General features: G+C 46.4%; 2 long non-coding RNA genes across 3 annotated transcripts; both read left to right on the top strand.

The window, feature by feature from the left end:
• Positions 1-14,765: 14,765 nt before the first annotated feature.
• LOC120906474 lies at positions 14,766-15,312 on the top strand. Its single transcript, XR_005740095.1, has 3 exons — positions 14,766-14,783; positions 14,873-14,960; positions 15,046-15,312. It is a non-coding gene; the product is annotated as an uncharacterized LOC120906474 (long non-coding RNA).
• A 917-nt stretch (positions 15,313-16,229) lies between these two features.
• LOC120906369 lies at positions 16,230-17,183 on the top strand. Of its 2 annotated transcripts, none has more exons than XR_005740078.1 (3): positions 16,230-16,498; positions 16,559-16,662; positions 16,741-17,183. It is a non-coding gene; the product is annotated as an uncharacterized LOC120906369 (long non-coding RNA). The 2 variants fall into 2 exon arrangements; XR_005740079.1 differs by having other exon boundaries at positions 16,231-16,498; positions 16,565-16,662.
• The last annotated feature ends 10,601 nt before the right edge of the window (positions 17,184-27,784 follow it).

Here is a 27,784-nt window from a genome sequence, read left to right as displayed (position 1 = left end):
ATGCGTTATATTTGAGGGGTAGGAAATTGCATACTTTCACACTCCTCCTCAATTAATAGCCCTCAAATTACCTCTCATCAATCCCAAACGAATCGCGAACATATTGTGCGTTACCGTTCCTAATGGCTTAGTTAGTATATCCGCATTCGTGCTATCAGTAGCGCAGTACCTCAACTTAATATCGCCTCGCTGGCATAGATCCCGTATGAAATGATGTTTTGTCTCGATATGTTTGGAGCGCTTGCTGGATTTCTCCGACTGAGCAAATGAAAGACAGGCCTGATTGTCTGCGAACAGACGGCGTCCACAGGCCTGCCCACGCCCGAATGCAGAGCCGATGGCATACGATTCTATCTTCACCATTAACATAAGAGGGACAGAGCTTATACCACGAACGTACCCGAAAGGTATGCATGCTTTACTCATCAGGATCTAAAGGCAAGGACAAGGCAAAAGAGACACAGAAAAATTTCCTCACGGCTACACATGTCCTTTTGATGCGTTGTCTATGCGTCTCGCTCGGTATCACAGCAGCATACGGCAGGTAAGCAGTACAAATGCTGCTACCTGATACGCAAACATGTTTATCGAACACATCTATTCGGTTCGGCTCGGTAAACTTCACGAGGATGCCGGAACAAAAGGGTGCAGACTTTTTCATGGTTTTGTATGACTTCGGCTGTTTTGGACCGTGCGTGTAGGCGCAGGCATTGTCTCAATTCATTATTGTTGCGCTATGCTGAACTTCCCCCAAATCGCTATGGAGTCTACGCACAGTACCTCCTTGCAGGTCTCGGTCAACGCAACGTACTCAGCCTCCATCGTAGATAACGTAATTTTGCTCTGCTTACGGCTAGCCCAGGACACTGCTCCTCCTGAGAAGTATACCACGTAACCGGTTGTTGATTTCCGTGATGAAGAGTCGCCTGCCCAATCCGCATCGGAAAACGCGACTAAGTCATCGCAGTGTATTACACCATGCTCTCCACCCATCTTCAGCTTCCAATCTTTAGTATCCTTAAGATACACTGGTGGACATAAAAATAGGAACTTTTTTCTGTGACCGAAAGACATAGTTCTTGTCAGAAATATTTGGTAGCCCTGAAAAGGACTGTTTAAGTGGTTGTTGGGAGGAGGTGTTGCGGTGTTCCACAGAGCGAAAACACATTCTAACGGTCAATGTGGTGACCGTTATTCGCTATCACTTCCTGACAGCGTTTGGCCATATCGCCGATGAGGTTACGGCATTCGCTACTGGGTATGTTTTCCCACATAACCTCGCAGCGTGTCCATAAATCATCGGCTGAACGTGCAGGCTGGTTCTTAAGCTGACGCTTGAGAGTTGACCACAGATTTTCACTCGGGTTTAGGTCAGGACTCAACGCAGGCCACGGTAGAACTTGCACATCCTGGTTTGCCAAATAACATTTAACTGTTCGCGATGTGTGCTTAGAGTCGTTATCGTGCTGAAAGATGTAATGCTCTTCGTCTCCGAATTTTTGTCGGGCGTATGGCAACATCTTACGACTAAGTATTTTTCTATACCCTTCCGAGTTCAGTGTCCCGTTGATACGGAACAAAGGACCCGGGCCGTGCCAGGAGAAGCAACCCCACACCATTACGTGGCCGCCTCCGTGACTTCGGGTTTTTATCGTATTTTTCGGATGATACGCCTGATTAGGAAGGCGCCAGACGTATTTAATGCCGTCCGAACCATCCAGATTGATTCTGGACTCATCCGAAAAAATGATTTTGCTCCACCAAAAGATGGATGCAGCTAAATGTTCTTCGGCAAACCGAATGCGCGCTTCTACGTGGTGCGGCAGCAGCTTACGAACCTTTCGCGGTCTCCGGGCACAGAACCCAGCGGCGTGTAAACGGCGAGACACCGTTTTCGCCGAAACTTGCAAACCAAGCTCCTGCTTGATTTGAGCGCAAGTTTTGAAAGGATCCGCCTTGATTATCTCAACAATCTGCGCGTCAACGTCGGCCGTTGTTTTTCGCGGACGACCTGTCGATTTACCCGTAGCCTCGCTACGAATGGCGTTGTCCACAAACGTCCGCGAACGCCTTGCAGATTGTCTTGATCGGCACGTTCTCACGATATAGCCCCTGAATGTGTTTTCGCTCCTCTGGTGTGCAGTGTTTTCCGCGACCCATGATGATTTTGTGGAATTTTTAAATAGCAACCTTTCACCTTGACCACTGATGGAAGAATGAAGCGCAACACGGTTTGGCTCTCCTTTTATACTGCCGCAAAACGCTGCCGGCACTCAAAACTCAGGATAAGTAGCGCACCAAAAATGAGAGTATAAAAGGCAAAATTCGGCTATTGCAAATTCAGTACGCCTCGAACTGTTGGCGATGACACACCTAGTGAACGCAAAAAAAAACACAAAAATTTTTTTTCCTATTTTTATGTCCACCAGTGTACCTTACCGCACGCTTGGCTGCCGTCCAGTCCTTTTCCGTTGGGGCACTAACCTTTCTACCTAGTACAGTAGCGGTTGCCATTATGTCGGGTCGCGCACAAACAGCTATGTAGAGTATTGCTCCAACAACGGATCGATACTTGGTCAGCTGTGTCCTTCAGGAAACCCTGTTCCATGGGTGTCTTTGATTTCTTCACCTCAACAAGCCCCACGGTGTTAACTAGCTTGTTAATGTAATTGCTTAGCCCGATGCTGTATACACCATCTTCTTTTCGAATTTCCAATCTTAAAAAGAATTTTACATGACTAAGATTAGCTATCTCGAAATGTCTTCGTAAATGTTCATATACGCCAGCTATGATTTTCTCGCTCTTACAACCCACGAGAATGTCATCGACGTAGACGATGAGATACACCGTCTCATCACTCCTGTTCGCCGTATACAGGCATGGATCGGCCGAACTCGCTATGAACCCCAGCTTTCCAAGCACTTTCGACAGATTCTCGTTCCAACACCGAGCCGATTGTTTCAGTCCGTAAATGCTCTTCCGCAGGCGACACACCAACTCCTCCTTTCCTGGAACCTCGTACCCTTGCGGTTGGCGTATGTAGATCTCCTCATCGATATCACCGTAGAGATAGGCAGTACGCACGTCGAAGTGTTGAAGAAACAAATTCTTCTTTCCCGCCAGGGCCAACAGTGTTCGAAGAGTACTGTATTTTGTGACCGGAGTATAAACCTCGTCGATTATAGCCTTGAGCTACGATCCGTGCTTTATATCTAACGATCTCGTCTGACTCGTTCCGCTTTTGTTTGAAGATCCATTTGCTACCAAATGCACGATTTTCCTTGGGAAGTTGAACCAATTCCCAACTCTGGATTTGCATGTGAGACTGCATCTCACTCTCCATCGCTTGCTTCCAAGACGTTCGATCTACGCTCCAAATCGCTTCCTTGTAGCTAGAAGGCTCTCCTGCCCTTTCGGTCACAACCCCCACTACGTAGTCGCCCAACCTACTAGGAGGTTTACCACGATTCACTCTCCCAGCCCGTTTAACTGTATCTGTAGCTTCCTGCATCTGATCATCTCTGTCTTCATGTGAAAATGCGAGCGGATCCTCGTTATTGTCGACATCGAAAAACTCAACATTTTCGCTTTCGTCATCAGCAAACACGAGTGGACTATCTTCCGTAGTGTTACGCTTTGATGGCCTCGATAAGAAATATCTCCAAAAAAACCGAGAAATTCTCCAAAAAAACCTGGAAATTATCACAAACTTTTGCTATCACTGTTTACCATCGTACTAAGTGCATTTTCAATTAATGCGGGCCTTCACGATTCTAGTTAGTTTTTTGTATGGAGTTTGACAGTTGGAGGCTGAAATCATGTAAACACTCCATACAAAACCACACAAAAAACTAGCCTGCAATTTTCAGTCTAGATTATTCTAGTCACAAAGCTAGAATTAGATTCAAGTACCTGCTCGAAAACACGGGTTTGTTTACATTTATCCCAAGGTGCATTAAAGAGATCAGGTGATGCAATATAGAATCAAAGTGTATGTAGTCCAGGTGGTCTCATAGCATTTTTTTATAACCAATTTTGAGCATAACTTTTTAACAGAACGAGTGAAAACTTTTGCTCAAACGAGCTTTCCGGAGGCTTGACGAATACTCAAAACACTCGTAAAATCTTCATTCAGAAGCAGAAGCGATAAAAATCAGCCTTCTAAATTCATACACCTTGGGATAAGCCCACCTGTATATTCTACTCACTTAGATAGCTGCTCGAAAACTGCTATACAATGCAAACAGCTGACAGGCTGAAATTTCAGCCTACGAACTTAAAACGGAAAGGGCCCCAATGTTGAAATATGTTTTGTATATTGTTCCCAACTTACCACAGGCCAGCAACATCACACCTATGTGTAAGGACAACATTTTCCGTTTCTCACATATGGTACTATATAATATAATATGTGCAATATATGTACTATACTTCTCATTCGCACTGGTGCAATACTTACGTTCACCGATATTGGCTCTTGCATATTTCGGGTGTGGTGTGCCTATTCGTTCTACCTTGCACTCGTCTTTTGTTATTCAACTCTCGTGAAGTTGCGGTCGTGTCGAATTTAACGGTGGATTTAGTGAGCGATCCCAAGTTTTTAACATAACTGATAATTTTTGTCCCCTTTAGCAATTTTAAGGTTACCCAATCACACAACGTCTGTAAATTGGCATTTTGCATTTTGGTTTCGGGCCTCTACCTTCATTCCTCCTGGGTGACTGGGTTCCCACACTGGCACTGATGGTTGAGGTGGCGTCGCTTCTGCAGTCCTATCGTTGTTCCTTTGTTTTGTTATCACATAAAGTACACTTCCCGTAAAACATATTCAAAAAAGTGTCCCTGAAATCTCCTGTATCTATTCGTGAGGTCTATCTTCAGCGTCGTGCGAGTAACAGCATAATGAATGGCTGCTATTTAACAGGAAATCCGTTCTTCGCAGATTTGTATGCATTTTGCAGTGTCTGGCTGGTTCATGACTTCAGGTTACCCTTTTTAAAGGTTGTGTGATGACATCTGTTTAAGGTTGTATGATGCTCTGCAATGGGATGAGGTCCGAAGTCCCCTCGAGGGTTAATACAGGCTCTCCCATCCATCTCCTATTCCGACACGTCCTCGTCGTGCAGAGTGGTAACGTGTGTCACCACATATCCAAGCTTGGGTACACGGGCTTAATCCAACCCCTTGGGCGGATGGTGGCATATGGCAAACCAGGAGGGGGGTGGGTATCCCGGGAAACTGAGTGCCTGAACGTCGGGGGGGGGGGGGCAGCCCGACGCTAAACAAAACTGTCACGTGGGCGCGGGGCCAGTCACCCAGACCCATCGATTTATAGACTACGGAAAGCACCAGGAATCATCGAAACGGAACCAACGATACCGACCTTACGCAATGCCCCAGGACTACTCTTAAAATGGGCTCATGGAACGTACGCACTCTAAGCGAAGCCGGAGCCTTGAAAAAACTTGACGATGCCCTAGCCACACTGAGCATGGACCTCGTAGCTCTACAAGAGATTCGGTGGCTAGGGAACGGTGTGTAGAACAGACGTGGTAAGCATTGCTACGACATATACTACAGCTGCCCTGGCTAAAAAAATGATAGTCGGAAACTATCAAAGAGGATTCCGAAACGGAAAATCAACCACTGATCAGATCTTCACCATGCGGCAGATCTTGGAGAAGATGGCTGAATACAGAAACGACACATACCATCTCTTCATAGACTTGAAAGCCGCATATGAGAGCATAGCCAGGGTAAAACTGTACGACGCTATGAGCTCATTTGGAATCCCGGCCAAACTGATAAGGCTAGTTAGAATGACTATGACCAACGTCACATCCCAAGCGCCTCAGATTAAGCTTAAACGACTGGAAAATTGAATATCCTTAGAAAAAAAAGAAAGCTCCACAGCTTCATTGCTTTGATCAATAGATGGCGTATTAAAACTGATTATTATATTGCTATCCTTTTCTTGCAATGTGTTTCGACAAGTTTCATCTTATCATGACGTATATAGCCTTCTAACTTTCCGAGCAAAAATCTATATGAATGGTCGTGTGGTCAGATACGTGGGTATCAACACCAACGACCATTACTCAAATCTCATTTGCTTCAGTGCTGGTGGTTTCCATTGGAGTTTAGTATTTAAACAATCGTATCGTCGTTCTAGTTCTAGCGATGCATAACTTCAATGCGAAACCATACAACAGTACAAAGGAAATGAGAAAGGTCTCCTCCAAGCGAGGAAGCTCAACTGGTTAAGTATCCCACACACAGATGGCGCCACCGGTTTTTTGCTATTTTTAGAATGCATGAGTCGTTTGCCGTCTGCTAAACGAAGTCTTTCTATATTCTGTTTAGGTAGAGTGCTTGAGTCGTTTAGAAGCCGTTTAGTGGTCGTTTAGTGGATTTGTGGCACTTGGGATGCCAGGTGAGGGTGGATGGAAAACTCTCAGGACCTTTTGCTACCACCAAAGGTCTGCGCCAGGGAGACGGGCTTGCTTGTCTCCTATTCAACCTGGCACTAGAGAGGGCCATCCGCGACTCGAGGGTGGAGACTACGGGAACCATCTTCTGTAAGTCAACCCAGATCCTGGTATACGCTGATGATATAGACATCATTGGTCTGCGGCTCTCCTATGTAGCAGAAGCCTACCAAGGGATCGATCAGGCGGCAGAGAACCTCGGATTGCAGATAAACGAGGCAAAGACCAAACTGATGGTGGCAACATCAGCGGGCCTACCAATAAATAATCAGAATTTACGTAGGCGTGATGTACAGCGTGATGTAGGCGTGATTGGCCGGTCTCGTAGTACAGTCGTCAACTCGTACGACTTAACAACATGCCCGTCATGGGTTCAATCCCCAAATAGATCGCGCCGCGCCATACGTAGGACTGACTATCCTGCTATGGGGGGGAATCAATTAGTCACTGAAAGCCAAGCCCACAAGTGGGTACAGGCAGGCCTTGACCGACATCGGTTGTTGAGCCAAAGAAGAAGAAGAAGAAGATGTACAGATAGGTGAACGCACGTTTGAAGTCGTCCCACAATTCACCTATCTTGGGTCAAAGGTCAGCAACGACAATAGCATGGAAGCTGAGTTGCGCGCAAGGATGCTGGCTGCCAAAAGGTCATTCTACAGCCTGAAAAAGCAGTTCACCTCAAAGAACCTGTCGCGACGGACGAAGCTGGGACTATATAGTCCATACCTATACCTATGGACTATATAGTAACAGTTATGAAACTACGAGCGAGAGGTGGAACGCTCTAAAAACAAAAATAATAAACTGTGCAAGAAATATACTCCCACCACGTCGTGGCAACACCAAATCTGGCTGGTTCGACGATGAATGCAGACAAGTGACCGAACGTAAGAATACTGCATACCGAGCAATGCAGCAACAGCATAGAACGCGGGCATGCGCAGAGGAATACTCACGGCTCAGACGCGAAGAGAAACGAGTTCACCGCTCCAAGAAGCATGCTTTGGAAGAGCAAAACATGCGGGAACTCGAGCAAACCAGAAAGGCGTACGGACCGACACGAAAGTTTTACCTAGCGATAGCAGGTCACCGAAACAACGTTGTACCTAAGGTTACCTGCTGGCGCAACAAGGATTGAGATCTGGGCAGTAACCAGCCAGAGGTCCTCTCGCGGTGGGCTCAGTACTTTGATGAATTACTCAATGACCAGTTTAGCGAACAGCTAGAAGCGCCACTAGCAGATAGTGTCATGCTACTGCCACCTAGCATAGAAGAAACACGAAAGGCTATCCGTCGGCTGAAAAATAACAAGGAAACTATCTGGGACTATATAGTACCTATATAGTACCAGTACTCACATACGCCTCTGAGACATGGACACTGTCCAAATCTGACGAAACCCTCTTGGCCGCGTTCGAGAGGAAGATGCTCAGAAGGATGCTTGGCCCCGTATGTGTGGAAGGACAATGGAGGAGCCGCTATAATGACGAGCTATACGAGATGTACGGCGACCTCACTGTCGTACAGCGTATCAAGCTCGCCAGGCTCCGGTGGGCTGGCCATGTTTTACGCATGGAAACGGACGACCCAGCCCGTAAAGTCTTTTTAGGCCGTCCACAAGGACAGAGGAGGCGTGGTAGGCCCAAATTGAGGTGGCAAGATGGCGTGGAGGCGTCCGCCATTGAGGCCGGGATAACGGACTGGCAGACGAAGGCGCGAGACCGTGAGCGGTTTCGGACACTCCTGAGGCAGGCCAAGACCGCAAAGCGGTTGTAGCGCCGGATAAGTAAGTAAGTAAGTAAGATGACATCTGTTAATCAACAATTGATAGCAGATGAAAAATATCTTTGCCACGGGGTAAAGTCTTTACACGTTAGTGTCATGATGCTAAACCACCAAAAAGCAATATTTGTAAAGCTTTTTTTGTCGTTTTTTCATCAGTTGTTTGCTCGTATAAAACTTCCGAAACTATAAAGAATACATATTTAAATAGCTAAAGATCCAAAGTAGCCAAATTAGATCCACAAACGAGCACACGATTGAAAATTTGTTTGTACAAATTTGATAGAAATCATGCCAAAAATGGTTCTCAAATGTGTTGTCACACCTCTAGATTAAATATTAAATTGTTGAATAATTCACTAATAACTTTTATGCACTTTTTTATGACAAGTTTCCATCTTTCCCGTAATGTCCGTGTTTACTTACCATCCTCTAGATAACGATTTTTGAAAACGCATGATATAATAATTTGGAATTAAAGTATCGATAAAACCGGCACACGAAGCATAGGGAACCGGAAAAACTCCAAAAATTCCGGGGAAAACCGGGGAAAACCCGGAAATTTAAAATCCTGATTCGAGTGGCCACCCTGATTCCTGCGACGGTTCTGTTACTTTACTCTGCTTCTTTACGGGACTATTACAATGGGTAGACATCATACCATCTTCCAAAAATGTTACGTCCCGGCTAATCGTGATCCTGTTGGTCTCAGTGTTAACGAAACGGTAACCTTTATGATCTGGCGAGTACCCTATGGAAATTAGTTTTCGAGCCCTACTGTCAAACTTTCCTCTATTGACGTTAGGAATGTGTACGTATGCTGGACAACCATACACTTTAAGGTGACCTATTTCCGGCTTCCGACCAAACCACAGCTCATAGGGAGTAGTACTTACAGATCGTGATGGTAATTTGTTTTGCAGGTATACAGCCGTTAGAGCTGCCTCGCCCCAGTACCGCTTATCCAATCCGGCATCCAGGAGCATCGTTGTTGTCATCTCCTCTATAGATCGATTTTTCCTCTCTGCTACGCCATTTTGTTGTGGTGAGTAGGCTGTCGTGTATTGTGCCTTAATGCCTTCTTCTACAAAGAAAATACGTAGGTCTTCATTAACGTACTCACCACCACCATCGGATCTTATTGTTCGAGGCTTGCGTGCAAAGAGATTCTCCACGTAACGAACATACTCCTTTATCTTTCAGCTGCTTCGCATTTCCTCTCTAACAAATACACGATGGTATACCGGCTAAAGTCGTCTATCATCGTCATCAGATATCTCTTTCCCCCGGGTGTAGCCGTACGCATTGGACCGCATAAATAAGTGTGTTGTATTTTGTGTTTAATAATTCGGTTCAAGTTTTATTCACGTTAAGTTTGTTTTCAAGATAGAGCGGGAGTGCGTAAAAAGCGAAGCTGAACCCGAAGACGCGCTCGAAATTGACAGACGTCAAAAGGCGGTTGGCCAGGTAGCGCAATAATTCCCAACAGCAGGTTGGACCATACATAACATTTCCTCCCTTCTTAAAGAGGAACTACGGCGAGTACCTCAGAGGTGGGCGGCGTGCCCTGTCGCTGCGACGTAGTACTGGTGGAGTGTTTCTAGCAATTGGTTCGGGGCTGCTAATCGGTGTTGCGTACTCTGTACTGGATGACTCGGTTCCATCGGAGGACATGTCTGGGGAATCTTCTCCGCTGGATCGTAGTTGTGTCGGTTGGGTGTTGCCGTAGTAGTGCCTGTGTTGATTTTCTCTACCTGCTCGGGTTGTCTCCGGTTCGTTCGTTACTTTGGTGGACTGATTGTTGCTCAGGAAAGATCTGATCTAGTCTACATGTCGCTTCAGATGTTTTCCTTGATATAAAACATCGTAATGTAGGTCTCCTAAGCGAGCATGCACCGTTGCCGGTATCCACTTATCCATTTGCGAGTTACCAGATAAGCAATAGATTTGTTGTCCCGGCAAGAAAGAGCGATAATTTGCTTTGAATTCCATATGTTGCTTTTCAGTGAGTCTAGCGTGTGTGTTTTGCGGTCGAACTAGATCTAAGCGTGTTCTGATGTTTCGACCCAGGAACAGATTCGCTGGTGATTCTCCTGTTTCGTTATGAGGTGCTTTGCGATATTGTTGTAAGAAGAGATTGAGGTTTGCCTGTAGGTTATGGCTTGATGTTCCCATCGCTTTCAATGCACGCTTCACTGTCTGGACGTAGCGTTCAGCTTGTCCATTCGTCGCCGGGTGGTACGGTGCGGATAGTTTATGGAATTTTACACCACTTCTTTGAAGGAACGATTTAAACTCGGCGGATGTAAATTGGGTTCCATTATCCGACACTACTGTTACTGGCGCACCATACGTAGCAAACAGTCCATCTAGCAGATCAATGGTGGCGGCAGATGTTGTGGAGTGCGTTATTTTTACTTCGACCCACTTGCTGTACGCGTCAACCACCAGCAATAACATCGCTCCTGATACGGGTCCAGCGTAGTCGATGTGTATTCTCTCCCACGGGTTGGATGGGTACTCCCAATGGTGACTACTGAACTTCGGTGGTGCTGTCGCTTGTTGTGCGCATTGTACACACGATTTGGCGGTTCGCTCGATTTCCATATCTATCCCTGGCCAGTAGACATAGGAACGTGCCATCGATTTCATTTTTACGATACCAATGTGCCCAGTATGTAGGTCGTTCAGGATCGCTGGGCGGAGGATTGTTGGGATAACCACCCGGTGTTCAAATAGTAGGCAGCCAGCTACCAATGTATACTTTGCTTCTGGTGCTTTGTATCCAGCGTGTGCAAGACTTCGGCCCATTTCGAGCTCCTGTAAGATTTTCCCGAGGTTAGGATCTTTGCGTGTCTCGTGCGCGATGTGTTCTGCTCGTACTGGTAGCTGTTGGATCTGGTGCAAGACATAGCTCTCAAACTCGTCTTGGGCATTTCCTCCCTCATGAAGAGAAAGGCAATTCACATCAGATAGCGTAGATGTACTTGGGATACGGGAACAATAGTCGGCATTGGTATTTTGGTTTGTTGGTCTGTATTCAATTGTAAAATTGAAGTGTGACAAATAGTCGGCATAATTCGCCATCCGACTAATGCATAGGGTTGGTAATGATTTTTCCGGATGAAAAATTTGAGTCAGCGGTTTGTGGTCTGTGATCAGTATGAACTTGCGTGCGTACAAGTAGTGAAAGAATTTCTTAATGGCCCACACGATTGCCAAAGCTTCTTTATCAATGACCGGATAGCGTTGCTCGGTTGATGACAAACTGCAGCTAGCGTAGGCGATTGGACGTTCTGTTCCGTTACTCAGACGGTGAGAAAGAACTGCACCTAAGCCGGTTTTGCTCGCATCTGTAGCTAGAATTAGCGGTAAGGTTGGGTCGTATTGCATGAGGACCTGTGGTGATATTAATGTTTCTTTCACGTCTTGGTATGATTCGTCTGCTTCTGGTGACCATTCAAAATTGCTTGTTTGTAACATGTCACGCAGCACTTTCGTTCTCGCAGAGAGATTCGGAATGAATGCCGAATAATAGGTTGCTTTGCCTAAAAAAAGTTGCAACTCTTCTGGTGTTGATGGTCTTGGTGCATCTCGTATGGCTTCAATATGTTTTGAGGACTTGTGCAAACCTTCTTGGTCGATGCAGTGTCCCAAACACTCAAGAGATCGTACCGCAAACACGCATTTTGATCGATTTAGTTTTAGACCACTCTGTTCCAATCGACTTAATGTGGAATCGAGGGCTACTAGCAGTGCTTCGAAATCGGCAGCGAAAACAATAATGTCATCATAGAAACTCACTACGTTGGTTAAGCCGTGTAGTACTGTTTCCATTCGGCGCTGCCAAATAGCAGGGATATTTGCCGCGCCATACACGGCTCGTGTCGGACGTATGAGTCCATGCGTGGTGGTATTCAGGGTGAGGATTTTACGAAACTCTTCATCGATTGTCAAGTTCGTGTACGCATCGGTTATGTCTAAGTGGCAGAAAAGTGTGGCTCCCTTCATACGGTTGAAAATGGTTTCCACTCTAGGTATAGGATGTTCGTCAATAATCATTCTTGGGTTTACTGTGGGCTTATAGTTGCCAGTAATTCGGATATTACCATTTTTCTTAGCCACAACGTGGGTCGGCGAAGCCCACTCGGAAAATTCCACCTTTTCGTAAAACCCTGATTTGAGTTTTTTTTCGATTTCTGCTGCGTACTTATCGCGTAACGCCAATGGCACATCTCGGGCTTTAGCAAAAATTGGCGTTGCATCAGGTTTGAGATGCACTGATGCTGGCGGTCCGGTCAATTTACCTGGAACGTCGCTAAACACGGAACGGAAACTGTCGAGCAACGAATTCAACTGGGTTTCGTGTTCTATCGTGAGCTTCGAGCTAGTAACAGCGTTGACATGTGTGTTTGGAGCTATCATTTTGCCAAGGTCTATCTGATCAACGAATTGGGCGATCCACTCACGACCGAAGAGGGCGTCTGTTTGTCCCGCTACTATGTACAGGTTTAACCGACGGGTTACCGTGCCAACAGACACGTTTACGGGCAATCGGCCCAGACAATGGATGCGGTGACCGGTGTAGCTGGTAAACTGCCTATCTGTAGGAAGAAAAGAATAGTTTGTTTTTAGTGACCGTAACGTGGTCTCCCCCATAATCCCACACGGTGCTCCCGTGTCGAGTTCCATGCTGGTGCGTTTTCCATCAATTTTTATATCGATCATCAATTTGGCGGCGGGAGCTGAGTTGCGTATCGTATTAATGGATTGTACAGGATCGATGTTGAAATCCGCAACCTGATCAATGTTCGATCGTTCGCGTGGTGTGTTTCCTGCTCGGCAAACCTGCGAAATGTGACCTTTTTTGTTACATGTATGGCATAGGGCGTTGCGAAAGCGGCAAAGGCTTCTTGGATGCGGCCCACCATAACCGTTACAGGGCGTAGCTGCAGTGTTGTTGCTTTGTTCGTGTGTCCATCTGGAATGTGAAGCGAGCGTTTTGGTAGGAGGTTCTGCTCGACGGAATGGTTGTTGCTTTTTAGTCTGAGGGTTTTCATAACCCAACTTATTGGTAGCTTCTGCTAACGCCGACGGTGTCGCCGTGGAGATATCACGAACTGTATTCCGTGTGGCTTCGAGCGTTAATGCGATATCAAAAGCTTCTTTAAACGTGCTGGGGTTTTTTGCGATGATTTCGTCACAAATGTCGCGTGCTTCCATGCCGTGGAGCATTTGTTCAATCAACATTCTGTCGAGAAAATCGTCATACTCACAGTAGGCAGCCCCTTGTTTGAGTCGTAGAACAAATTGTGAAATCATTTCGCCCCTTTGTTGCAAAATGTTACGGAATTTGACACTCTCAACAAACTTGTTCTTCTTCTGGTCGAAGTGGTTCTCGAGTGTTTTTCGAAGCTCTTCGTAGGAAATTTCCTCTGGCCGCTTTGGGGTGACGAGAAATTTAAGAGCATTGTTTAATTCTGTTCCCATGTGCACGCGCGCATAGTCCGCGTATTTATCGGTGGGGATATTGCTCAGTTTTAGCGCCCACTCCAGTCTGTTGAAATAGTCTTCGACTGTTGATTCATCCGACGCATGAAAAGCCGGGTGCGAGAATGTTGGCACTTTTGGTTGGCGAGCAGCGTCGTCTCTATTCACCTGCGCGTTGGGTGTACCTATTGCCGATTTTATCGCTTGGGCGATCATTGTCGAAAGCTGTGTCATAGATTCGTGATCAAGCTGAGCCATTGTGTTTTCAATCCGTTTCACTTTGCGAGGAATCCCACTTCTGACACCAAAATGTTGTATTTTGTGTTTAATAATTCGGTTCAAGTTTTATTCACGTTAAGTTTGTTTTCAAGATAGAGCGGGAGTGCGTAAAAAGCGAAGCTTAACCCGAAGGCGCGCTCGAAATTGACAGACGTCAAAAGGCGGTTGGCCAGGTAGCGCAATAATTCCCAACAGCAGATTGGACCATACATAACAAAGTATAAACCAGGTCCAAAATCTTCGTCGATCTCTTCTCAGTTGCTGTAGGAAAAGGGTTACGTACTGACTTACCCTCGATACACGTTTCGCAGGATTGGTGAATACCGCAGTCGACGAACTTCATTCCTGTGCCCAAATCCTCGTTTACCATCCTTAGGATCATATTTGAGTCTCGATGTCCAAGACGCAGATGCCACGAATTCAAGCAATTGCTGTTATGTTCCTTTTCCTTAAGCTAAGGCTAGATGATAGCTACTTGTATGCGGCTACAAATGACAGCTACCGATTTCCTTTGTTCTAGAACTGTCAGCTTGTCGCCGCTCGTAACCCGATGTATGCGGGTTACGAGCGGCTACACAGTGACATATCTGTTATCGCTCATGTTTATACCATACATTGAAGTGTTGGAAAGTGACATTGAAAAATAAAATTTATTTTTAAATTGCATAATTATTTCAAAAATTTAAATTTAATATGAAAGAAAATGTTATAAAATAATTTAAAATTATAAACAGTGGGTCTCGGTAGGTAAAACGAGTAAAGGTAGGTTGGAAACACAATTATTGAAAAAATGTCTTGTTTTTGTTGGGCACACATTTGGGACTATTATCAGTTTTCTTAGGAACATCCAAGACAGACATATTTGGTACGCCGGTCAAAGATAGCATCGACAGATAAATTCGACATGGAAACACTAATTGGTTCATATAAAAATAAAAAAAACCTAAGTTTATTGGTTCTCCCAAATAAATAATCATTATTGTCCTATAATTCCTTTGTTTTTAGCCAATACAAGCAACGGAAAAGGTATTGCACCTGATCCAGCTGGTTGGAACATATCCATGTCTGTGGAAGGATTCCGAGCGGCAGTATAAAAACCACGAAATACGCCACCAGGCTTGGCGAGAAATTGGGGCAGCGCTAGACGAAAAACCAGAGGACGCCCAGGAAAAATGGAAAAACCTGATGAACACCTACAGACGCACCAAAAAAGAAATTGCACGAAGCCAAACAACCAGCTCCACACACTTTCCCGCTCCAGGAAGTTATCGGTCATCCAGCAGCGCCTTTCGATTTCCTGTTGATTTTCTTCTTCCTCCTCTTCAATAAGAAGCATCATTAAAGTGGCCACTTCAGAAGCAATAGCTGGTAGAAGTTGAGCTTGATCAATTTTATTGTCGTCCTTAACAAAACAATAAAACATATGGAGCAAAGCACAAACCAATCAATCGCTACAAGTATAAACACAAATCAACCATAAATGACAAGCGCATTATGACAGCAAACTAAACTAGCATAGCTGGGCTCCCAAACGATAGCTACATCCCGCAACTACATTTGACATTAAGAACAAAAGAAATTGGTAGCTGTCATTTGTAGCCGCATACAAGTAGCTATCATCTAGCCGTAACTTTAGCCATTCTCGATGCTTCAGCTAATTGTAAATGGTATAAACAACCGGAACGCGTCCCCACAGTCATCAATTTTCCATCTGCATTGCGAACCTCGCAACTATTTGCTTTAAACACCGCTGAAAATCGTTTGGCGGTAATTTTGTCCACTGAAATGAGTCCCGTTTTTAACGTCGGAACGTATAACATATTTTGCAGTGTTATTTCCACCACGCCGCCATTTCCATTTGCACAGCGCAGTAATCCATGACCGTAACCGCTTGCATCAACGACATTACTGTCGTGATCGATGGACCGGCTGCTCGCGACACCTGCTTGTCCGAGCGCACAACACACACTAAGCGGCCCGCGCTTACCCAGTCCGCAAAAGCCTAAGTTTTGTATGGGATCATGTCGTACACACCCAAGTAGCAGAGCCGAAGTTGTTGAGAGGTTTTTCTGTGTGCCAAAGCGAGAGGCCCTGTCTTCTCTCTCTAGATTTTGGACGGCAAACCGCCGCCCGTGTAGAGGTGTGTGCGTGTGACGAAAAATTATGGATGAAATACGCGAGGAGCGGGGTCTGAAGTCTTTGGTTGGTCACACACACATGCATCTACCGTTGGATTGCGTTGAACCGAATCTACACATCTCTCTCGATCCACCATGATTTTTCTGCTATCGCGCTCATCCGGGTGTTAGACATCCTCAGTCTGTCCAGAACTGTCCCTATGGAAGGATGTACTGAAGTAAGGTGTGTTTTTTTGTGCGACGTTCTTTGTTCATTTACGTTTTGTGCCGGGTTCCTTCTTGCTCAGTAATGGAATGATTTATCCTAGCAAATTGTTGAGGTAAGTTTCTGGCTGTGTGATTGTGGAGGTACATTCAACTAACCCTTGGCGTCTAAAAAGTTACAGGTGTGTGCGCTATTTATCAACGACTACCTGCTAGCCTCGTCAACAATCTTCAAAGTGAGCGACGGAAAGAAAACGTTTTCCAGTTTTAAAATATTAAGGTAAGTTTTGATCTAATCCTATGCGCTAAACTCTCCATAGTAATACATACTACTTACATTCATTATTGCTTCATTCAGCCCCCGGTGAGGACGTCATTACTTAACAGAAGCCGGTTCAACACGCGCAGCTCCTGTTCATGACGTCATCACTAAACTGATGCCAGCTGAACACGCGCAGCACGGATGGTACCGCGAGCGCAGTAGGAGGAAGGAAGAACGAGAGGAGGAAGAACGGTAAATTTGGAAGGGGGAAAGCGTTCTGCGGTCTACACAGCGGGAGTATGCCAAAACACTTGTGGGAAGGGAGAGGGATATTATTCAATAAACAGCATGCGAATGTGTGCATAAAGCAAATGTGAACAGCCTCATCATTTCTATAAGCAATCCGAAAAAGGGGGTGGAGCAAACACATTGGTATGCGTGAGCGGCTGAAGAAACCAGAACGTTTAGATGTGTGCGTGACGGATGGTTCGGGCGCCTGTGGCGAAGCTCTCGACAAGCCTGCAAAGGAGAGCTTTGTGGAGAGCTTTGTAGGGAGCTCAGATTACACAGGCCGCTGTCGGTTTTTGTGTCCTTGGGCATATGGCCCCACTTACGTACCCACTTGCAGTAGAAGTGTAAATGTGGTTTCACGCACACATAGACGCATTCGACCCGAACGATCGCGTTCACACATACTATAACGCTCCGATTTCTTCTGCATCTCACGCATACCAATGTGTTTGCTCCACCCCCTTTTCGGATTGCTTATAGAAATGATGAGGCACACATGTTTACTTTTGCTGTATGCACACATTCGCATGCGGTTTATTCCACACTTTTTCTCTCTGTTCCAACACGTGCTTTGGCATCATCCGTTGACACTACAGCTGCAGCGGGGCGGCATGGAACCTCGCCCTCCTCTCCGTCAAACACGACGGCTGCAGCGGGGCATGGCATCTCGCCCCCTCTCCGTCGAACACAGCGGCAGCAACTCAGTGACCTCTCGCGTCACCAATGATGGCCCGGCAGCTAGGCAGAAAGACAATTCGCCTCTTACACTGACGGCGCTCCTTGGGCTGCAGCCCGACGAATCAAACATCGCCGAGTGTGTGTGTGCGGCTGTCCCTTCTGTCCCCATCGCGGGACGACAGCCGGGGCCACGGTCTTAACAGCGGCGGCGGCGGCAGCGGTCCTTGTCGAACGGCGTCCCACTGTCGCGGGGACCCGTGCCATCGCGATGGCGCCGGCTCCAACCGACGCGCTCGATCGCGATGGCGACCACGGATTCTTCTAGGGATCCTCCTTACGCAAGAGGATCCCATCCTCGTCGCCACTGTTGTGTCTTTGGCTTACATCAGGTACTTTATTAAAACACTAATATAACAGTACACATAATAAATAATACTGACAAGCACAATACACAATAACTCGGCCGCGCGCCAGCTGTACCGTGCCCTGCCGGGAGCCCTGCTCGACCGGCTGCTCGCAACACCTGCTTGTCCGAGCGCACAACACACACTAAGCGGCCCGCGCTTAGTGTGCGTACGACAGTGTGCGTGACACACTGTCGTCTCCTGGACATTGACCAGTGGCAGCACAACTACCACCCCAAGGACGCAAAAACCGACGGCGGCCTGTGTAAACTGAGCTCCCTACAAAGCTCTCCACAAAGCTCTCGTTTGCAGGCTTGTCGAGAGCTTCGCCACAGGCGCCCGAACCATCCGTCACGCACACATCTAAACGTTCTGGTTTCTTCAGCCGCTCACGCATACCAATGTGTTTGCTCCACCCACTTTTTCGGATTGCTTATAGAAATGATGAGGCTGTTCACATTTGCTTTATGCACACATTCGCATGCTGTTTATTGAATAATATCCCTCTCCCTTCCCACATGTGTTTTGGCATACTCCCGCTGTGTAGACGGCAGAACGCTTACCCCCTTCCAAATTTACCGTTCTTCCTCCTCTCGTTCTTCCTTCCTCCTACTGCGCTCGCGGTACCATCCGTGCTGCGCGTGTTCAGCTGGCTTCAGTTTCGTGATGACGTCATGAACAGAAGCTGCGTGTGTTGAACCGGCTTCTGTTAAGTAATGACGTCCTCACCGGGGGCTGAATGAAGCAATAACGGGGGCTGAATGAATAACGAATGTATGTAGTATGTATTACTATGGAGAGTTTAACGCATAGGATTAGATCAAAACTTACTTTAATATTTTAAAACTGGAAAATGTTTTCTTTCCGTCGCTCCTTTGAAGATTGTTGACGACGCCAACAGGTAGTCGTTGATAAATAGCACACACACCTGTAACTTATTAGACGCCAAGGGTTAGTTGAATGTACTTACACAAGCACACAGCAAAAAACTTACCTCAACAATTTGCTAGGATAAATCATTCCATAACTGAGGAAGAAGGAACACGGCACAAAACGTAAATAAGCAAATTACGTCGCACAAGAAATCGCACCTCACTTCAGTACATCCTTCCACAGGGAAAGTTCTGGACAGACTGAGGATGCCTAACACCCGGATGAGCGCGATAGCAGAAAAATCATGGTGGATCGAGAGAGATGGGTAGACTCGGTTCAGCGATATCCGCTGGTAAATGCATGTGTGTGAGACGAACGAAAGACTTCAAACCCCGCTTCCCTCGTATTTCATCCATAATTTTTTGTCACATGCACACACCTCTACATGGGCGGCGGTTTGCCGTCCAAAATCTAGAGAGAGAAGACAGGGCCTCTCGCTTTGGCACACAGCAAAATCTCTCAACAACTTCGGCTCTGCTACTTGGGACGGCAAGTCCAGGGGTCGGCACGGCTGCCCACAACACTTTTCATGGCCTTTTCTTCACTCAACGTACCACATGATCGCTCTTTTCTTCGCTCGTACTCGTCTAGTAGCTTCCCAACGGTCACCAGCACTCAGAGATCCTTTGAATACGCGCTTGAATAAGAACTTGAATTGGCGAAATTATTCAAGTGATCCGTCGGGTCCCGAAGCCGAAGCAAACCCGAAGCCGAAGCAAAACCCGAATGGGGGTCTGCACGAATATTCGTTTTAATAGCCCCCTCCCCTTTTTCGCAGATTTTCTTTCTGAAATTACACTGTGCACACAATTACATCAACACAATTCGATTTATTGAAAATAATATTAAACCAACAAAAATCAAAATCACTTTCACTACAAACTTTGAACTTAATTCCAAATCAACGGACATTATTAAAAAAAACACTTTTAACACTCGCACAACGAATAAAATCACAAAATTGCCATTTACTGATCTTCCTCACTGTTGCTCCTGGTTCCTCTCGTTGCACTCTACGGGCCACCATCTCCAACACCACGACACAGCCACAGGTCTTGTTGTCTTCGTTCGCCGTGAAACACACATGAAATGGAAGAAAAATTATATTAATTAGAAGGGGGACATTGGTTGATCATTTTAATCATTTTTACTTACCTTAAATAAGAAAAATCTCCATTTTTACGGGGTTTATCCGCTGACCACCAAGCGCTGAATCAACACACAAGCACCAACCTCACTGGACTGAAAGTAAAGCCTACTGCGTGAATGTGTGTATGCGCTTCTGCCAAGCCAACCGCGCCGTACTGCGTGTGTAGCCAAGTGCGTGTGTGTGTATATTTGCACCACTAAACACAGAACACAAATCTCACCGCACAGCAGCCCGCTGCGCAAAGCGATCGAAAACTTCTCCAACTCAAACTGCAACCATATTTCACAGCCCATGGCTGTGAAATATTTCGCATTTAAAATTGTTGCAAATTCCCTATACGCAAAAGGCGGTTTTCGCCGCGATTTCCGACCAAGCGAAAATGTTTTTTTTCACGATTTGTATGGAGCGAAGACACAAACTCAAATTATGGTCGCAAATTATGGATGGGAAGTTTATGGTTCTGACTTCTGTTTCACTCTCGCTCACAGACGATGATGTTCCGTCACATTCTCACAATCCCATGAGGCTCTACGGTTTGGTTGTTGCTGCTCTTTCTCGCACGTGAGGGAGTTTTCTTTCTCCTTGTTTTTCCCGTGTGTGGCATTGGCTGCGAACGATCAGTATCCTCATGATCCATTAGTTAGTTAAAGAAAAACTGTTAGAAGCAATGACTGTGGCACACCAAATTCTGCACAAATTCGTGCCCGTTTATGTGTCACACTGTACGGAAAACGTTTTGTGACTAGCACAACAACACAATCTAGAAACACAGCCCAGCCTTTGGTCATGAATAATAACAAAATAACCTTAAGGACACGTATGATGTTGTGTGTAGATTTGGGACTTTTTATGCGGACGAGCAACAATTACATGCCGCATATTGTATACCCTTTAAACCAAATGGCAGAATGCTTTTAATCGTCTCTCTGATGCTCTATTCAACATGCGTAGTGACTCATTAGACGCAGTCGATCATCACAACGAGACCGGTTCCTACGAGGCCATACGAGATCGATTCTCATCCGGACAAGCAATAGCAAAGCGATAGCAAGAACCGGCTATCCGATAGCGTGAAAAAAGAAGAAAATTTGTACGGGAGGCATTGGCTTGGTATGCAGATGGCAGGAAGCTGTGGGGTCTTATCGGCCACGGGCTGTAATCGACTACGTGGTTCCAAGGAGCGCTGATATGTGGTCAGCGGGGCGCCAGGTAGTTTGCAAGGTACCATTCCGACTCGTGAGAGCAGCGATTTGGAATGGAATCGCACCTCCCAAATGATCCGGATGGTTCCGATCCGGTAGGTCTACCCGCATCCAGTGGCGCATTAACACGAGTGGAGGCCCTAAGCGGACACACGAAAGTTGACCATTCGGATGTGTTGAGCGAGAAGTTGTATGAGGAATTATAAACCAGAAAAGGATTGCGAAGCACTTTTACTTCCGAGTGGGGTATGGGTTCCTTTCATCGGGGTCCCACGCGGCCGCTTAGTTTGCGTACTGGTTGAACCGCCCCGTATTGTTTGCCTTAAGCACGGCAAATACAGTTTACATTTAACATTTAGTTTACATTTACATCCTAAACTATGCTAGCTTCATTGAACAGCAATACGAATAGAAAGGAAAGGGTGGAGTAGGGAGTAAGGAAAAAGGGGGCAAACAAGAGCGGAAGGAAGAGTGGGAAGGTTGATAATCGAAGAGGTGAGATGAGAAGATGAAGGCGTGGGTTGCGTGTAGCAGCGCGCATTGTTCCTGAGCGACGATAAGTTGTAAACAATGGGGGACGAGAGCGAAGCGAGCTGAAGGGAGCATACAGGAACGGGAAGGACATACAGGAAGGGAGCATCATGCATTTTTTGTAGGTCGATGTTCTTCCTTACAGCCACACTTTGGAAAGAAATTTATGCCAAAAATGAAATCGAAAGTATGGTCCACATCAATCTTATGAGCGAAGGATCATAGAAAGTTTCTTTATCTTTAGTTTATTTGACGAAACAACCATTGCTTTTCTACCTGCCTCAACCACGCTTGGGCGTGGATCTCCTGTTTTTCTTCTTCTTTGTGTAACACCCTGCGCGGTCATACCTTCCTTCGCCGACCGCCGGATATTCAGCCCTTGCTGCGAGAGACGGTCCTTACGAGAATTGAACCGTAGACCGAACCGAACCGGGATAGCGGGATAGCCAGTCCTGGGCCACTAGGACCATACGGGGCTTGAACCTAGAACGGGCATGTTGTTGTGTTGTGTTCGGACAGCACGACAGCGAGGGGCAGCCGAAACCAGCCAAGCCATCCATAGAATGCGGGGACGCGTGGAGCAACTTGGCGCGTGGCTCCGGCTGCACCACCGGCAGTTGAGGCTCCCAGGGGGGAGGGGGGGGGTGACAGCCAATCCCCGAGTGCAGCAGCAGCGATACCGACAATGCATACAGCATAAACGTCACTTATCCATGCTGCGTCAATGGCGAGTGCTGCGACGGGCTAGAATACAACTGTATATGCCACCCTCCAGTTAGCGATATGGCCGCGCAGCACCATCCGCAACGATAAGGCGTCTCCAAAAAGGGAGAGAGAAGGAGCAAGACAGGCAACGCCAGCGAGCGATGCGTGCGCCAGCTAAGCCGAGGCGGGCCCTGCTCGCTTACAGCATCGAGCGAGAGGCAGGGGAGATGTGCCTCTCTCTTCCGGAGAGGAGCCCCCGTTAATAATGAAGAAGACGGTACAACATGGAGGTTCAATCCTTACCTGCATTCCCTATTGTGTGGGAAGGTTGGAGAGGGGGGGGGGGGATTGGAGGAATTGAGCATTGTTGAATAAAAAAAATAAAAAAAAATTAAATTGTAATATCCTGGAGATTTGATCCCTGATAAGACCATAGTGCCCAATATGCCGGATCAGAATATGACCATCACCGTGACAACTGTGCGATAATCTGAATGTCAAAATAAAGATCATTCGTTTACGGATCGTTGTACTGACAACACCTTCAGCCTTCTGTTTATTCTTCTACTTTGCGATTTTGTGCCTTTGTTATAACTTGAACGTTTAATTCAAATTGGTAAAATTCGAGGTTTTACATCTCAGAAGTGGGATACGTCTTATCGCCTGCACTCACTTTGCTGTCTAATCCAGCACGGCACAAGATTGTGTAACAAAGAGTTTGTGTGTGAGATGACGCTACCATCTGCCATTGCGATGCGCAAAAACGAGAAGCTTCTGTGTGTGCTTGCCGGTATAGGCAGCAAATTCGATGATTAGGCAACGATTTATCTCATGGCTAGATGGCCAGATTCACCAGCCGCAACGATCTCGATCCCTGCAACCGCATAGACTCCAGCCATCCAGCATTTTCATTTTGTGTGGCCGCCATCTTGTTCATGTTGCACGACAATGACGACGCCGCCATTTAGTATGAATACGGCCGCTGGCTATTCTTTCATCATCGCTCATACTTGGAAAAGCTTCGCGCATCACTTCTGTTATTACATGTGCACCGCATGCCATGTTGTCATCACCTCCGATTCACCGTGTGCTTTACCTTCCGCCACTTTATGGATTGACCCCGCTACCACCCTCTACCGCCGCGTCATGTTCGAGTGCTGTGGCATCGGTTGTAGCCTACTGAGCTGTTGAACAACAATCATCGTGGTGTCGTTCAGTATTCAGGTTCATCCTGATCGACATTGTCCTTATGCTTGGCTGTAACTTCTGTAAACGTCAGCAAGACTTCTGGAGGAGATGCCGATCAGCGGTAGGAGTACTTACACCCACTGTGAGATTGATTCAACCGCACGCATCACATGACGACATCATTCAGGATAAGTTCTTTTCGATATCAGCATCGTCCTCATGCTTGGCTGTAACTTCCGTAAACGTCAGCAAGACTTCCGGAGGAGATGTTGGTCAGAAAAGCAGCTGTGATTGAAATTGACACCCACCTTGAAATTGACCCAACTTTACGCATCATATGACGACATCATTCAGGATCAACACCTTTCGATATCATCATCGTCCTTATGCTTGGCTGTAACTTCCGTAAACTTCAGCAAGACTTCCGGAGGAGATGTTGGTGAGAAAAGCAGTTGTGATTGAAAGTATGTGAGTTATTCTCATACTCAGCTCTGTTCAATAAGTATTGAAGATTTCTACAGTAAAGCCGCTCAAATTGAGGTCAATTTGTTTGTCAGGATAGCCGAGCTGTAATATCCTGGAGATTTGACCCCTGATAAGACCATAGTGCCCAATATGCCGGATCAGAATATGACCATCACCGTGACAACTGTGCGATAATCTGAATGTCAAAATAAAGATCATTCGTTTACGGATCGTTGTACTGACAACACCTTCAGCCTTCTGTTTATTCTTCTACTTTGCGATTTTGTGCCTTTGTTATAACTTGAACGTTTAATTCAAATTGGTAAAATTTGAGGTTTTACAAAATGAAAATTGTGGTCAAAAACATCATCCCTCATTTGAATATTTGACAATGTTAAGCATTGGTTAGCTTCACATGATATGTTGTGTGTGCTAGTGCATTGATGATCATCCATTGATTGATTATTTTTTTTTTACAAGTGCAACTAACTGCATTAAGAAACAATATAAAACCCGTACGCAGCATGCAATCAATCGATCCGGTAAATAGCTCCAACGGTATATCTATTCATACATCCACACGACAACTTGCACGCTGATCAAATCCAGATACGAACGACGGCTCTAGCCAACGCGCAATGCATCAAGCAGCCAAAAAACGGAAGGGAAAAAACAATAACCCCTAGTCAAGCGCGCCCACACAAAGTCAAGCATTCGCCAATAACTGCTGGGAGAGAAAGGTGGGAATGAAGGAGGTGGGGAAGCAACGTCACTCAAAACGAATATGATCAGGGTGAACGGATAAAGAAGACAGCAGACAAGCGATATCATCACTCCCGCTACCATGTGAGAATAGCGAGATGGATCGTGTACGGTACCCACAGAGAAAGAGTGAGGGGGAGAGAGGGTATCGACTTTTTGGATCACTTTTTTATGGCCATTGTCTTAGACAAAAACCATGAGCGAAATACTCCAGAAAATTTGCCATAATTGTGCCATTTTTCGCTTTAAAAAATTTCGCTTCGTCGTATATTGACTTAAATGCGACGAGCACCCGACGTCGGGTGAACGTTCACACGACGTACACACGACGTCTAATATATTTGAAATTGTCGGTTGGGTTTATAAATGAAATATTTCAAAATTTTCAGCGCTGAAATTTTTGGATTGAAATATTTCTTCGATCGGAATCCAAGCGTTTTCCTTGACATTTCTGCTCGCTTTTTCGATCGCTTTTGGCAGAAAGCGATCGAAAATCCGAGCTACAAAACTGCTAGATTTTGTCGTGCGGGAGAGCGTTTGTCGCCAAGTGTGTGCATGTGTGTATTTGCACCACTGAATTCTGAACGTCCACCGCACCGCACCACACAGCGTGTATCGCCAAGTGCGTGGCTGTGTGTAGTATCACCGTGGACTGCAGAAAACTACCTGCACTAGAACAGAGCGCTGGTGTGGCCAAATGTCCCGATGCGCAAAGCGATCGAAAACTTCTCCAACTCAAACTGCAACCATATTTCATAGCCCATGGCTGTGAAATATTTCGCCTTTAAAATTGTTGCAAATTTATAAATGAAATATTTCAAATTTTTCAGCGATAAAATTTTTGGATTGAAATATATCCCGCTGTGCAAAGCGACGGAAGGCGTTATGGCGTTCTGAGAATTTTATCTTGCCTTCCTTTTCTCTCCAACGGCAAATTTGTCGAGCAGCTCGTCGAGCTGCCCGTCCCTGGCTCCGCCTCATACCCCTCGCCTGAGCGCGCTGCCGAAGGTTTGAATGTGTTGGTGCGTCAGACAGCCAATCGCTGTCAGCCGTCGTCCGTGCTTTTTCCCTCCATAGCGCTATCTCTTTCTCGCGTGTGGTCAATACTAGCGAGCTGTTGTGGCGCCTAAAAATGTCGTTAACAAACATTGCGGCGATGAAGTTATATTTTCACAAATCAAACAAAAAAAGCGCAATAAGTTCAATTGCTGCAATGTAAAAATGAATAAGAAATCGCTAGTTTACGCTGGAGGGTTTGCTGTGCAACGCGCTGAACCCTAATTCGCATTGACACGTTCAGCCCGGCGCTGATTTTCATCAGCTTTCCGTTCCGCCAGCATCAAGAACGCAAGCTGATTGCGAAACCAGCATCCTGGAAAGTTCACTGGTAGTCCCTGGGACATGTCATCGTGCTGAACGTGTTAAGCATTAGCATAACTTTGTTATACTAAGCTTTTTTTGCTTTCGTATGCTGTAGATTACATAGATATGCTGAACCATCTGCGCGTGGGTGTGAGCATGCCTGTGTGTGCAACACTTTTGCCAAATGTGTTTTCTTCCGGAATGTTATGATCCATCGGTCAAAGAAAGGAAGGTGTTCATGAAAGGCGGAAAGACGAATTGAGGCCCCTGTAAATGGTAGCTGATGACCGGGAGGAGGGGTACTGGCACACAGCTGTTGGGAGATTGAACGGTATACTTAAATTGCCGGCGGGGGGGAGGGGGAGTTGGCGATGGAATCCTTTCGATCATCGGTCACAGGTCCTAAAATTGTTGCCGGCGGGGTGGGGGGGGGGAGTGCAGAAGGTTCTCCAGCGACGGGGCCCCAACGACCATCTTTCCGGCGGCCCTTGTCGCTAATACTCTGTCCTCTTGTGGACATACGGCATACTACAGCGTATGCATCGGGAAGGAGACAATGTGGCAGTATGCAAGTTACCCGCTGGATAGGAGCGGTCCCGCGGCACCGCCGTCATTCCTCACATCTGCATGCCCGTCGTGGGTTCTAACCGCGTATGAACCGTCCGCCGTAGCAAGACCGGCATGATCGCGTAGGCCATTACGCCAATAATAATAATTATAATAATAAGAAGAACTTAGCATAGCAGTCCACACTCGGGGAAAGTTTTTGTTTTCACTTTGTTGCTGCCGAGTCTACCGCTGTGACGAGACAAATACACGGAATGCACTCGACCAAAACATGAACCTACCGATCCGAACCCATTCCAAGGCATTGCCGGTCAATCGGCGTCATGATAACTACTCCAAACCAACAAGCCACCAGATTCTGGACGGACAGGTGCAGCACCATACGCTCACCGTAATAAACAAAACCAGAATCCTCTTTTGTATGAATTTAGCTCAAGTTTTGTTTCCACTTGCGTCCGCTAGCTGAATTAGAAATAAATGTGCAATATATCACACGCACGTTTGCTTACATCACGTGTTTTTTTAATACCCCCAACAGCAGAGCCGATCGCAAAGATGCCAATGCCAATGGTTGTGTTGTCTCTCAGGTAGCGAGATCGAAAATGCATGGACTTTGTAGCCGCAGCGGATGAAAATGTACGCATCAGAATCAAATAGTTTTGGGGTTTCCAAACGCACGCACACACACAAAAACACAAACACGCGCGCGCAAACTCTCTCTCACACACACAGACACACACACACACACACACACACACACACACACACACACACACACACACACACAAACATGCGCGCGTGGCCACATGCATGAATGCGCGCACGCCAGCACGCACCCACGAAAGCGCGCTCGCGAGCACGCACCCCCGAAGTCGCGCAAGCACGCACTCCCCACCCCCACT

This window comes from Anopheles arabiensis, chromosome X (assembly GCF_016920715.1).
Source record: "Anopheles arabiensis isolate DONGOLA chromosome X, AaraD3, whole genome shotgun sequence".
NCBI lineage: Eukaryota > Metazoa > Arthropoda > Insecta > Diptera > Culicidae > Anopheles > Anopheles arabiensis.
The sequence above is the reverse complement of the archived record's forward strand: the minus strand, read 5'-3'. Positions and strand labels throughout refer to the sequence as shown.